Source organism: Arachis ipaensis, chromosome B8 (genome assembly GCF_059453495.1).
Source record: "Arachis ipaensis isolate K30076 ecotype BB chromosome B8, ASM5945349v1, whole genome shotgun sequence".
Taxonomy (NCBI): domain Eukaryota; kingdom Viridiplantae; phylum Streptophyta; class Magnoliopsida; order Fabales; family Fabaceae; genus Arachis; species Arachis ipaensis.
Genome location: NC_142443.1, coordinates 85949674 through 85964853, shown reverse-complemented (window position 1 = coordinate 85964853; position 15180 = coordinate 85949674). Strand labels below are relative to the sequence as shown.

The following is a 15180-nucleotide window of genomic DNA, read 5'->3' as shown; positions in this document are numbered from 1 at the left end:
CTCAGGATCATAAGCTTCTTCTTCAGAGGAAGCTTCTTTAGTACTGCCTGTTGCTGCTTGCATTTCAGACAGACTCTGAGAAATCATATTGACTTGTTGGGTCAATATTTTATTCTGAGCCAATATGGCATTCAGAGTATCAATCTCAAGAACTCTTTTCTTCTGAGCTATCCCATTATTCACAGGATTCCTTTCAGAAGTGTACATGAATTGGTTATTTACAACTATTTCAATGAGTTCCTAAGCTTTTGCAGGCGTCTTCTTCAGATGAAGAGATCCTCCAGCAGAGCTATCCAATGACATCTTGGATAGTTCAGACAGACCATCATAGAAAATACCTATGATGCTCCATTCTGAAAGCATGTCAGAAGGGCACCTTCTGATCAATTTCTTGTATCTTTCCCAAGCTTCATAGAGGGATTCACCTTCCTTCTGTCTGAAGGTTTGGACTTCCACTCTAAGCTTGCTCAATTTTTGAGGTGGAAAGAACTTTGCCAAGAAGGCATTGACTAGCTTTTCCCAAGAGTTCAGGCTTTCTTTAGGTTGTGAATCCAACCATGTCCTAGCTCTGTGTCTTACAGCAAAAGGAAAAAGCATAAGTTTGTAGACTTCAGGGTCAACCCCATTGGTCTTGACAGTGTTACAGATTTGCAAGAATTCAGCTAAGAACTGATGAGGATCTTCCAATGGAAGTCCATGAAACTTGCAATTCTATTGCATTAGAGAAACTAATTGAGGCTTAAGCTCAAAGTTGTTTGCTCCAATGGCAGGGATTGAGATGCTTCTCCCATAGAAGTCGGGAGTGGGTGCAGTAAAGTCACCAAGCACCTTCCTTGCATTGTTGGCATTGTTGTTTTCGGCTGCCATGGTTTCTTCTTCTTTGAAAAGCTCTGTTAGGCCTTCTAAAGAGAATTGTGCTTTAGCTTCTCTTAGCTTTCTCTTCAAGGTCCTTTCAGGTTCAGGATCAGCTTGAACAAGTATGCCTTTATCTTTGCTTCTGCTCATATGAAAGAGAAGAGAACAAGAAAGTAGGGATCCTCTATGTCACAGTATAGAGATTCCTTGAGGTGTCAGAGAAAAAGAAGAATAGAAGCAGGAGGTAGATACAAGAGAATTCAAACATATAAAGAAGGATAGAGTTCGAATTGCACCTTGAGGATGAGTGTTAGTCCCTTAAATAGAAAGATGTGAGAAGAGGGGAAGAATTTTCGAAAATTAAAGTAAAAGATTTTGAAATAATTAAAAGAAAATTTGAAAATTTGATTGAGATTTTCGAAAACTAAGATTGGGAAAGAAATAAAGTGATTTTTGAAAAAGATTTTGAAATTAGAAATTAAAAAGATATGACTGAAAAATTAATTTTGAAAAAGATGTGATTGAAAATATATGATTGAAAAGATATGATTGAAAATCAAAAAAAAGAGAAAGTTTTAAAATTAAAGTTCATTACTTGACTAACAAGAAATTAAAAGATATGATTCTTAAAATTTAAAATTTGATCTTTCTTAATAGGCAAGTAACAACTTAAAAATTTTGAAGTAAATCATTAATTTTAGCAAGGATTTTCGAAAATAGTAATAAATAAAAAAATGGAAAGAAATTGATTTTGAAGAGATATGATTGAAAAGATATGATTTGAAAATGATTTGATTTTGAAAAATTATGAAGATTTGAAAAAAATTTGAATTGAAAACAAAATCTTCCCTCTAGTGTCATCCTGGCATTAAACGCCCAGAATGGCATTCATTCTGGTGTTTAACGCCCAAAACTCTACCTTTTTGGGGGTTAAACGCCCAGCCAGGTACCCTGGCTGGCGTTTAAACGCCAGTTTGCCTTCTTCACTGGGCATTTTGAACGCCCAGCTTTTTCTGTTTGATTCCTCTGTTGAATATTCTAAATCTTCAATTCTCTGTATTATTGACTTCAAAAGACATAGTTTTAAAAATATTTTTTGAATTTTTGATGATGAGAAACAATAAAAATGCAACTAAGATCAAGTAAACAATGCATGCAAGACACCAAACATAGAAATTTTCATACTAGAGACACTAACAAATGGAAAATGCCTATCAAAAACAACAAAACACACAAAACAAGAGTATTTAAAGATCAGAACAAGTAAATCATCAAGAACAACTTGAAGATTAATGAAGAACATAATGCATGTAATTTTAGAAAATTATAGGCATGCAATTTACACCAAACTTAAAATTAGATACTAGACTCAAACAAAAAACATAAAATATTTTTTATTTTTATGGTTTTATAAATTTTTTTTTGTTATTTTTCAAAAATTGAGTGGAAAAGAAAATAAAGGGGTTCAAAATTTTTAATAAGAGTTCCAGGAATCATTGCAATGCTAGTCTAAGACTCCGGTCCAGGAATTAGACATGGCTTACTAGCCAGCCAAGCTTTCAATGAAAGCTCCGGTCCAAAACACTAGACATGGCCAATGGCCAGCCAAGCTTTAGCAGATCATTGCTAACAACAGCAAAATTGATAGGAATCAACAAGCTCTTGTGATGATAAGTTGAAACCTTGGTCCAATAAGATTAGACATGGCTTCACAGCCAGCCAGACTTTAACAAATCATCATGAAACTCTAGAATTCATTCTTAAAAACTCTGAAGAACAAAATAGAAAAAAAAATTTTTTTTTTTGTGATTTTTCGAAAATAAAAAATAAAATTATCTAATCTAAGCAACAAGATGAACCGTCAGTTGTCCAAACTCGAATAATCCCCGGCAACGGCGCCAAAAACTTGGTGCACAAAATTGTGATCATCAACAATGGCGCCAAAGACTTGGAGCTCTTAAACATGAATCACACTTTTCACAATTCCGCACAACTAACCAGCAAGTGCACTGGGTCGTCCAAGTAATACCTTACGTGAGTAACGGTCGATCCCACGGAGACTGTCGGCTTGAAGCAAGCTATGGTCACCTTGTAAAACATAAAATAAAGATAGAGATACTTATGTAATTCTTCGGTTGGAATTTCAGATAAGCGTATGAGGATGCTTTGTTCCCCGTGAACCTCTGCTTTCCTATTGCCTTCTTCCAATCATTCATACTCCTTTTCATGGCAAGCTTTATGTTGGGCATCACCATTGTCAATGGCTACTTCCCGTCCTCTCAGTGAAAACGTTCCAAATACGCTGTCACCGCACGACTAATCATCGGTTGGTTCTCGATCATGTCGGAATAGGATCCATTGAACCTTTTGCGTCTGTCACACGCCCCACAATCGCGAGTTTGAAGCTCGTCACAGTCATCCCTTCCCAGATCCTACTCAGAATACCACAGACAAGGTTTAGATGTTTTGGATCTCAGGAATGGCCGCCAATAATTCTAGCCTATACTACGAAGGTTTCAATCTTAGATCAGAAACCCAAGAGATACGCATTCAAGCCATTGCTAGTAGAACAGAGGTGGTTGTCAGGCATATGTTCATAGGTGAGAATGATGATGAGTGTCACGGATCATCACATTCATCAAGATGAAGAACGAATGAATATCTTAGAGAAGAAGTAGGTGTGAATTGAATAGAAAAACAGTAGTACTTTGTATTAATTCATGAAGAACAGCAGAGCTCCACACCTTAATCTATGGTGTGTAGAAACTCCACCGTTGAAAATACTTAAGAATAAGGTCTAGGCATGGCCGAATGGCCAGCCTCCAAACGTGTGTAAGATAGCATAAGACTTCTCCAAGATTAAAAGTATAAGGTCCTATTTATAGAGAACTAATAGCCTAGGGTTTACAAAAATCAGTAATTAATGCAGAAATCTTCTTCCGGGACCAGTTGGTGTGTTCTTGGGCGGAGCATTGAAGCTTCCATGTGTAGAGACTTTTCTTGGAGTTAAACGCCAGCTTTTGTGCCAGTTTGGGCGTTTAACTCCAGCTTTTGTGCCAGTTTTGGAGTAAAACGCCAGAATTCTTGAGCTGACTTGGAGCGCCGGTTTGGGCCATTAAATCTTGGGCAAAGTATGGACTATTAAATATTGCTGAAAAGCCTAGGATGTCTACTTTCCAATGCAATTGAAAGAGCACCAATTGGGCTTCTGTAGCTCCAGAAAATCCCCTTTGAGTGCAGGGAGGTCAGAATCCAACAGCATCTGCAGTCCTTTTTCAGCCTCTGAATCAGATTTTTGCTCAGGTCCCTCAATTTCAGCCAGAAAATACCTGAAATCACAGAAAAACACACCAACTCATAGTAAAGTCCAGAAGAGTGATTTTTATTTAAAAACTAATAAAAATATAATAAAAACTAATTAAAATATACTAAAAACATACTAAAAACAATGCCAAAAAGCGTATAAATTATCCGCTCATCACTGAGCTGATTCATGAGAGCACATAAAATAAGTTCACAATGGGGGTTGAAGATCTGATCCCCTATAACACTCGGTAAAGGAGCTGTCCGTCAAGCTAATGACGGAAAAGAAGCACTTGTTAGGAGGCAGCCCAACCACACATATCCTTTAGTTCCTTTTACTTTCTTTTGTTCTATTTTAGTTTATTTGAGTTTGATTTTATATTATTTTATTCTATATTTATTTTCATAGTTTTTCTCATTTTTCTAACGTTTGTGATCATGTATAGCACTCAAAACAGGAATAGAAAAACTTAGGCGGAAAAATAGCACACCTTGTAGGAGAACCCTTGGTGGCGCCAAACGCTAGACCGATGTCTGATAAACCCTAATTTTGTGGTTTATCTTGTACTTATTTTTGGGGATTTTATCACTTTTCTCACATTTATTCATTGAAATAGCATGGTTTTGTAATTCTCCCGTAATTTGAGCTTAAGTGTAAAAACATGCTTTTTAGGCCCTAAATTGGTAATTTTAATTAACTTTAATTCCATTCGATGCCTTGATGTGTTTGTTGAGTGATTTCAGGTTCATAAGAAAAGTATTGGATGGAAGAAGTGAAGAGAAAAGCATGCAAAGTGGAGAATGCATGAGGAAACAATGATTGGGAGTACATCAATGAACGCGCATGATGTGCGGGAATTCGCCTCTCAACAAATTTCCTTCTGGCAAGTGCACCAGATTGTCGTCAAGTAAAAACTCACTGTAGAGTGAGGTTGAATCCCACAGGGATTGGTAGATTGAGCAATGTTAATCGGAGAATTATGCTAGTTGAGCGAAATTCGAAGTGAATTGAGACTTGCAGAAAGTAAAATTGGCGGAAAACGTAAATTGCCAGAATTAAATGACAGAGAATTAAATTGTTGGAATTAAAGAACAGGAACTTAAATTGCAAGAAATTAAAAGGGAATGGTGATTTAACATGAAATTAAAGAAGCAGAATGTAAATAGAATGGGTAGGAGATGTATAACTCTCCGGATCAAATTCATTTTCATCTCTTCCGCAATCAATGCATTCATTGATCTCCTTGGCATTCTTAATTGAGTGGATCCCAATTCCTTGGCTCACCAATCTCTCTAAGCATGAAAAATTTCCCAATTCCTTGATTTAAGTGCTCATGGGAAGAGATGAAGTTTGGTCTCTGATTATACCACACAAATTCATGGATCAAAGTTTTGGTAGGATTACATGTCATTATATCCATCCAAACCCCAATCTAATCCAATGTGAGAAAGTATTTCTAGCATGATCTCCTCATTCCTCTTCCAAGGTTCCGAGGAGATCCAATTATGGATAGCTTCTTTCCCAAGATAACTATCCAATTGGATGAAGAACGAAAGCTTTCTAGCAAAATCAAGAGAAAAGAAAGAAGAAGATGAATGAAAATTACTATTGATCCATTGAATTACACAGAGCTCCCTAACCCAATGAAAGGGGTTTAGTTGTTCATAGCATTAAAAATGGAAATTCGGATTGAAAGATACATTGCAAAAGAAAAATCAACAGAAAGTAAATGTGCAGTACTCAGTAAAAGGAAAATCGAAAACAAAAAAAAGGTCCCTCTAACTTAAATTCTAAACTATTTATACACTCTCTTCCATTGATCTTCAATCTCTGAATTGGGATTTTGGCCTTGGTGAAATTTGTTTGAATTGGCTCCAATTGGTTCCCTTTGCTGTTGAGAAGAGATTGGTTTGAATTGCAGAGTCTGATGCTTCACATTGGGGTCAATGTTTGATGGCCAACGTTGACTCAAACGCTCTTCAGAAAAACCAGTGAAACTTGCTGTTATTGGAATTTGACTCAACGTTGGAGGGCCAACGTCCCGCAATCCACGCGTATGCGTTGCGCACCAGGGGCAAAAATGATCATCCACGCGTACGCGTGCTTTATGCGTGCGCGTGGATGCAAAGATTTCATTTTACAGTTTCAACACAATGCATGGGACGTTGGCCTCAGTGTTGGACCTCCAACGTTCCCTCCAACGTTGGCATTTTCACGCGTGTGTGTACTCCACGCTTACGCGTGATTCACCCTTTTCCCATCCACGCGTACGTGTCACTAACACATACGCGCCGATTCCAATTTTTCAAATCCAAATTTTGGGTTCTTCATCGCAGACGTTGGAGGCTAGCGTTTGAGGTAACGTTGGACTCCAATATTCGTTTAGTGATGCATACGCGTGACCCACGCGTACGCGTGGATAGTGAATTTTTCCATTCCACGTGTACGCGAGACTCACGCTTGTGTGTGGATATGAAAATCTTGCTTTTTCATGCGTACGCGTCACTCAACGTTGGGGTTAATGTTAGACCTCCAACGCCACCTCCAACGTGAGCAGCAGCACACTTTACAGAGAGTTGCTCTGCTTCCATTCCAATGTTTGAGGCAACGTTGGTGGTCCAACTTGGCCACCAACGTTGCTTCCTCTTTGTCTTTTCCGTGCTCTTTCTCCAACCTTCCTCCATGCTTTCCTTTACCTATCATCAACCAATAAATGCATCAAAGTCTTGCTAAAGTCATGAGAATTCTTATCATTCTTAGCATACAGTAATCATAGCTTAAATCATCATGAAATTGCATCAAATTATTCATGGTTAAATAAATCTAGGCATACATGAATTTCTACCCAATTTGCTTACTTATAGCTCAAGAAAGTGCATAAAACCTATTAAAAACAAAGAACAAGGCTGGTGAAACTAGCCTAAGATGCCCTGGCATCACAACACCAAACTTAAATCTTACTTGTCCCTAAGCAAGTACTGAATTATTGAGAAGAAAGAATGAAACAGAAGGAGATGTTCATATCAGCAAGGCATTATTAGTAGCTTATGGGTTTTATGCAGACAATGTAGTGGCTCACCTTTTTATTGATCTTTAGGTATAGACTGTCTCCTTTAAGTATCCATTAACACACTGCTATGACATCTTATTATTCACTCATCCTTGGTAATTACTTTTCTTTATTTTCTTTTTCTGTAAACTTGTTTCTTACTTATAGCTTAGTGTCATGTGTAGTAGTAGCTTCTTTAGCTCATTTGTACTCAACACATATCCACTACAGACACTTGGCTCACAATTCTTCTTAAGACATTGATGCCCAGCACCTCTTTGGGTAACTAAATGCCTTGTAACTAGGTTGCTCTTGATAATGGACTTTCGGTTGATAACTCCGGGTTAGCTAACCCAAGTAACCAAGTGTTAAAGCACTTCATAGAACCTAATCATCCAAGCAGATCCTAGTACAAAGACAACGCAGGCATTAATGAGCGGATAATTTATACGCTTTTTGGCATTGTTTTTAGGTAGTTTTTAATATGTTTTAGTCACTTTTTATTATATTTTTATTAGTTTTTAAATAAAAATCATATTTCTAGACTTTACTATGAGTTTGTGTGTTTTTTCTGTAATTTCAGGTATTTTCTGGCTAAAATTGAGGGAGCTGAGCAAAAATCTGATTCAGGCTGAAAAAGGACTGTTGATGCTGTTGGATTCTGACCTCTCTGCACTCGGAATGGATTTTCTGGAGCTACAGGAGTCCAATTGGCGCGCTACCAATTGTGTTGGAAAGTAGACATCCAGGGCTTTCCAGCAATATATAATAGTTCATACTTTTCTCAAGAATAGACGATGTAAACTGCCGTTCAACGCCAGTTCCATGTTGTAGTCTGGCGTTAAACGCCAGAAACAGGTTACAAGTTGGAGTTAAACGCCCAAAACATGTTACAACCTGGCGTTTAACTCCAGAAACAGCCTAGGCACGTGTAAGGCTTAAGTCTCAGCCCCAGCACACACCAAGTGGGCCCCAGAAGTGGATTTCTGCACTATCTATCTTAGTTTACCCATTTTCTATAAACCTAGGTTACTAGTTTAGTATTTAAACAACTTTTAGAGATTTATTTTGTACCTCATGACATTTTAGATTTGAACTTTGTACTCTTTGATGGCATAAGTCTCTAAACTCCATTGTTGGGGGTGAGGAGCTCTGCTGTGTCTCGATGAATTAATACAATTACTTCTGTTTTCCATTCAAACACGCTTGTTTCTATCTAAAATATTTATTCGCACTTCAATATGATGAATGTGATGATCTGTGACACTCATCACCATTCTCAACCTATGAACGCGTGCCTGACAACCACCTCCGTTCTACATTAGATTGAATAAGTATCTCCTGGGTTCCTTAAATCTTCGTGGTATAAGCTAGAACCCATTGGCAGCATTCTTGAGAATCTGGAAAGTCTAAACCTTGTCTATGGTATTCTGAGTAGGATTCAAGGATTGAATGACTGTGACGAGCTTCAAACTCATAAAGGTTGGGCGTAGTGACAGACGCAAAAGGACCAACGGATCCTATTCCTGCATGAGTGAGAACCGACAGATGATTAGCCGGGCGGTGACAGCGCACTTGGACCATTTTCACTGAGAGGACAGATGGTAGCCAATGACAACGGTGATCCACCAACATACAGCTTGCCATAGGAGGAACCTTGCGTGCATGAAGAAGAAAACAGGGGGAAGTAAAGATTCAGAAGACAAAGCATCTCCAAAACTCCAACATATTCTCCATTACTGCAGAACAAGTATTTATTTCATGCTCTTTTATTTCTCGCAATTCAAACTGATAAATATAATTGATATCCTGACTAAGAGTTACAAGATAACCATAGATTGCTTCAAGCCAACAATCTCCGTGGGATTCGACCCTTACTCACGTAAGGTATTACTTGGACGACCCAGTGCACTTGCTGGTTAGTGGTACGAGTTGTGAAAAGTGTGATTCACAATTTGTGCACCAAGTTTTTGGCGCCGTTGCCGGGAATTGTTCGAGTATGGACAACTGACGGTTTATTTTGTTGCTTAGATTAGGAAAAATTTTTCTTTTTAGTTTAGAGTCTTTTATTATTGTCTTTGGTTGAAATTTCTTCTTTTAAAAATCCTTATTTTTTCTTTTTAATTTTTTTTTAAATTTTATAAACTGATAATTGAGTTTTTCTGTTTGAGTTTAGTTTCATGTTTTAAGTTTGGTGTCAATTGCATGTTTTTATTTTCTTTTAAATTTTCGAAATTGTGTTCATTGTTCTTTCTTAATCTTCAAGTTGTTCTTGTTTATTTTCCTTGTTTGATCTTTAGTTTTTCTTGTTTTGGGATTTTTCTTGTTTTTCTTGTGCATTTTCGAATTATTAGTATCTAAAAAAATAATTATTTATTAAATACCTTGTTAAAACACTTTAAATTTATAGGTCAATTGGCTAGAGCGTGATGCTTATGTTCTTGGTAATTGGCTATCTTCTTTTTTAAAAAAACTTTTTCAAAAATAATTCTTCTTTGAATAAATCCTGTACCAAACTTTAAGTTTGGTGTTTTCTTGTTGATTTTTCTTTAGTTTTCAAAAATTTTATTTTGGTTTTCTAAAAATTTTAAGTTTGATGTTCTATCTTCATGTTCTTGTTGTTCTTGTGATTCTTCAAAGTGTTCTTGAGTCTTCCTTGTGTTTTGATCTTAAAATTTTTAAGTTTGGTGTTCCTTGGTGTTTCCCTCCAAAATTTTCGAAAATAAGGAACATTAGATCTAAAAATTTTAAGTTGTGTGTCTTTTGTGTATTTTTCTCTTTCATCATAAAATTCAAAAATAAAAAAAAATATCTTTTCTCTCTATTTTAAAGTGAATTTTCGAAAATTGCCTTTAAAATTCAGATTTCTATTTCAAAATTTAAAATCTTTTTCAAAAATCATATCCAAAGCTTTTCAAATCTTCTTAATTAAGTAATTATTTTAGTTTTAATTTTTTTATTCTTAATTTTCAAAATCTATATTTAATTTCTAGTTATTTTATTTCATTTTTCTTTTCGTTCTCTTTTTATAAAAAAAATAATAAAGATATATTCTATTTGCTATTCATATCAATTCCCTTTTCTTCATTATGGACCTAAGTGGAAATGAGCAGTCCAGAAGGACTCTGGGGTCATATGCCAACCCCACTACTGCTTCATATGGGAGTAGTATCTGTATACCCTCTATTGGAGTCAGTAGCTTTGAGTTGAATCCTCAGCACATTATCATGGTGCAGCAAAGTTGCCAGTATTCTGGTCTTCCACAAGAAGAACCTACAGAGTTTCTGGCACAGTTTTTACAGATTGCTGACACAGTACATGATAAGGAAGTAGATCAAGATGTCTACAGATTATTACTGTTTCCATTTGCTGTAAAAGACCAAGAAAACATTAAATACCTCACTTCAAGGCAGCAGGAAGCCAAGAAAAGAACAAACTGCTATCCAAAATTCCTCTGAGGATAGTAAGAACCCAGAGAGGAATAACTCTGGCGTTCAAACGCAAGAAACAGGCAAGGATTTGGCATCAAACGCCCAATGGAAGTTCAGTTCTGGCGTTCAAACGCTAGGAACAAGTAAGGAGTTAGAGTCCAACGCCACTCCAGCTTCTAACCCTGGTATCCAAATGCCAGTGAGGGATCAGACACTCACAAGTGCTGATAACAACCCCTCTAAAAAGGCTTCTCCAACCACCTCTGTAGGAAATAAACCTGCAGCAACTAAGGTTGAGGAATATAAAGCCAAGATACCTTATCCTCAAAAACTCCGTCATGAGGAGCAGGATAAGCAATTTGCTCGCTTTGCAGATTACCTCAGGACTCTTGAAATAAAGATTCCATTTGCAAAGGCACCTGAGCAAATAACTTCTTATGCCAAGTTCATGAAGGAGATCTTGAGTCATAAGAAGGATTGGAGAGAAACTGAAAGAGTTCTCCTCACTGAAGAATGTAGTGCAGTCATTCTAAAACGCTTTCCAGAAAAGCTTAAAGATCCCGGGAGCTTTCTGATACCATGCATATTAGAGTGTAATTGCACCAAGACAGCTTTATGTGATCTTGGGGCAAGCATCAACTTAATACCTGTATCCACTATCAGAAAGCTTGGTTTAACTGAAGAAGTTAAACCAACCCGGATATGTCTCCAACTTGCTGATGGCTCCATTAAATACCCATCAGGTGTGATTGAGGACATGATTGTCAGGGTTAGGCCATTCGCCTTTCCCACTGACTTTGTAGTACTGGAAATGGAGGAGCACAAGAGTGCTACTCTCATTCTCGGAAGACCTTTCCTAGCAACTGGACGAACTCTCAATGATGTCCAAAAGGGGGAAGTAACCCTGAGAATCAATGAGGATGAGTTTAAGTCATGGCCATGCAGCATCCAGACACACCAAAAGACTGCATGAAAGTTGATCTCATTGACTCTTTGGTAGAGGAGGTCAACATGGCTGAGAGTCTCCAATCAGAGCTGGAAGACATCTTTAAAGATGTTCAGCCTGATTTGGAGGGTTCAGAGGAACTGAAAGAGCCTCTGAGATTTCCTCATGAAGAGGAGAAACCTTCTAAACCCGAGCTCAAGCCATTACTACCATCCCTGAAATATGCATTTCTGGGAGAAAGTGACACTTTTCCAATGATCATAAGCTCTGCTTTAAACCCACTGGAAGAGAAAGCACTAATTCAAGTGCTAAGGACACACAAGACAGCTCTTGGGTGGTCCATAAGTGACCTTAAGGGCATAAGCCCAGCTAGATGCATGAACAAAATCCTATTGGAGGATGATGCTAAGCCAGTGGTTCAACCACAGAGGCGGCTAAATCCAGCCATGAAGGAAGTGGTGCAGAAAGAGGTCACCAAGTTACTGGAGGCTGAGATTATTTATCCTATTTCTGATAGCCCCTGGGTGAGCCTTGTTCAAGTTGTTCCCAAGAAGGGAGGCATGACAGTGGTTCATAATGAAAAAAATGAACTGGTTCCTACAAGAACAGTTACAGGGTGGCGCATGTGTATTGACTACAGAAGGCTCAACACAGCCACTAGAAAGGATCATTTTCCTTTACCATTCATAGACCAGATGCTAGAGAGACTAGCAGGTCATGAATATTACTGTTTTTTGGATGGCTATTCAGGTTACAACCAAATTGCAGTAGATCCTCAGAACCAAGAGAAAACAGCATTCACATGTCCTTCTGGAGTATTTGCTTATAGAGGAATGCCTTTTGGTCTGTGTAATGCACCTGCAATCTTCCAGAGGTGCATGCTCTCTATCTTCTCTGATATGGTAGAGAAATTTCTGGAAGTCTTCATGGATGACTTTTCAGTATTTGGAGACTCATTCAGCTCCTGCCTTGATCATTTAGCACTTGTTTAGAAAAGATTCCAAGAGACCAACCTAGTTTTAAACTGGAAAAAATGTCACTTTATGGTGACTGAAGGAATTGTCCTTGGGCATAAAATTTCAAACAAGGGGATAGAGGTGGATCAAGCTAAAGTGGAAGTAATTGAAAAATTACCACCACCTGCTAATGTTAAGGCAATCAGAAGCTTTCTGGGGTATGCAGGATTCTACAGGAGGTTTATAAAGGATTTTTCAAAAATTGCAAAACCCCTGAGCAATCTGCTAGCTGCTGACACGCCATTTGTGTTTGACACAGAGTGTCTGCAGGCGTTTGAGACTCTGAAAGCTTAGCTGGTCACAGCACCAGTTATTTCTGCACCAGATTGGACTCTACCATTTGAACTAATGTGTGATGCCAGTGACTACGCCATTGGTGCCGTACTGGGGCAGAGGCATGCAAGCTTCTGCATGTCATTTATTATGCTAGCCGTGTTTTAAATGATGCCCAAAAAAATTACACAACCACAGAAAAAGAATTGCTTGTAGTGGTTTATGCCATTGACAAGTTTAGATCATACTTAGTAGGATCAAAAGTGATTGTGTACACTGACCATGCTGCTCTTAAATATCTACTCACAAAGCAGGATTCAAAACCCAGGCTCATAAGATGGGTGCTGCTTCTGCAAGAGTTTGATATAGAAATAAGAGACAGAAAAGGGACAGAGAACCAAGTGGCTGATCATCTGTCCCGGATAGAACCAGTAGAAGGGGAGTCCCCCCTCCCCCCGATGAGCATTTGTTTGCCATTCAGGAAACACCATGGTTTGCAGATATTGCAAACTATAAAGCTGCAAGGTTCATACCCAAAGAGTACAGCAGGCAACAAAAGAAAAAATTAATTACTGATGCAAAGTACTACTTGTGGGATGAACCCTATCTCTTTAAGAGATGTGCAGATGGAATAATCCGTAGGTGTGTGCCTAGAGAAGAAGCACAGAGGATCTTATGGCATTGCCATGGATCACAATATGGAGGCCATTTCGGAGGTGAGCGAACAGCCACCAAGGTCCTCCAATGTGGCTTCTACTGGCCTACATTCTATAGGGATTCCCGAGAGTTTGTACGTAACTGTGACAGTTGCCAAAGAGCTGGTAATCTGCCTCATGGTTACGCCATGCCTCAACAGGGAATCTTGGAGATTGAGTTGTTTGATGTATGGAGAATTGATTTCATGGGACCTTTCCCACCATCATACTCAAACACTTACATTCTGGTGGCAGTCGACTATGTATCAAAATGGGTAGAGGCCGTTGCCACACCCACTAATGATACTAAAATAGTGTTGAAGTTCCTCCAGAAATATATCTTCAGCAGGTTTAGTGTCCCTAGAGTACTAATCAGTGATGGGGGCACTTACTTCTGCAACAAACAGCTTTACTCTGCCATGGTCCGATATGGGATGAGCCACAAGGTGGGAACTCTATATCATCCACAGACAAATGGGCAAGCTGAAGTCTCTAACAGAGGACTAAAAAGAATCCTGGAACGGATTGTAAGTACCCGTAGAAAGGATTGGGCAAGAAGCTTGGATGATGCTCTGTGGGCTTACAGAACAGCATTCAAGACTCCTATAGGGACCTCTCCATACCAGCTTGTGTATGGTAAGGCCTGTCATCTACCCGTGGAACTGGAACATAAGGCCTACTGGGCAACCAGATTCCTGAACTTTGATGCCAAATTAGCCAGAGAAAAAAGATTACTCCAGCTAAATGAGCTAAAGGAATTTAGACTCACTGCTTTCGAAAATGCCAAGCTTTATAAGGAGAAATAAAAAAGGTGGCATGACAGAAAGCTGTCATCAAGAGTCTTTGAACCAGGACAAAAGGTTTTGTTGTTTAACTCTAGGCTCAGGCTATTCCCTGGGAAACTGAAATCCCGGTGGAGGGGACCATATGTGATTACAAGTGTATCACCATATGGTTATGTGGAGCTTCAAGACATTGATTCTGATAAAAAGTTCATTGTTAATGGACAGAGAATCAAACACTATCTTGAAGGAAATATTGAGCAAGAGTGCTCAAGGCTGAGGCTAGTTTAAAAGCTCAGCAAAGTCCAGCTAAAGACGATAAAGAATCGCTTGCTGGGAGGCAACCCAGCCATTGGCAAAACTCTTTCTATTATTTTGCCCTATTCTTCATTTTATTTATTTATTTTTAAAGCATATAAGTTCAATGTTAATAAGGTAAAGAGTCAATTGCATAGGTTCACAGGGTTACAGAAGGATTCAGCACACAAAACAGAGCAAAAGAGCTCACTGGCAAGAAAACGCCAGTAAGAGGCACAACTGGGCGTTAAACGCCCAAAAGGAGCATCTACTGGGCGTTTAACGCCAGTAAAGATAGCCATCTGGGCGTTAAACACCAGAAAGAAGCAGCTTCTGGGCGTTTAACACCAAATTGACAGCATCCTGGGCGTTCAGAAAAACGCCCAGTGACAAAGGGGTTTCTGGCGTTTAACGCCAGCTAGAAGCAACAGCTGGGCGTTAAACGCCCAAACCAAGCAGCAACTGGGCGTTAAACGCCCAAAACATGCAGTAGTTGGGCGTTTAACGCCAGGATTGTGGGGAGTAGGCAATT

General features: G+C 38.6%; 1 non-coding gene across 1 annotated transcript; it reads left to right on the top strand.

The window, feature by feature from the left end:
- Positions 1-357: 357 nt before the first annotated feature.
- On the top strand, positions 358-465 carry LOC148548696 (small nucleolar RNA R71). The gene has a single exon (XR_015897181.1). It is a non-coding gene; the product is annotated as a small nucleolar RNA R71 (small nucleolar RNA).
- The last annotated feature ends 14715 nt before the right edge of the window (positions 466-15180 follow it).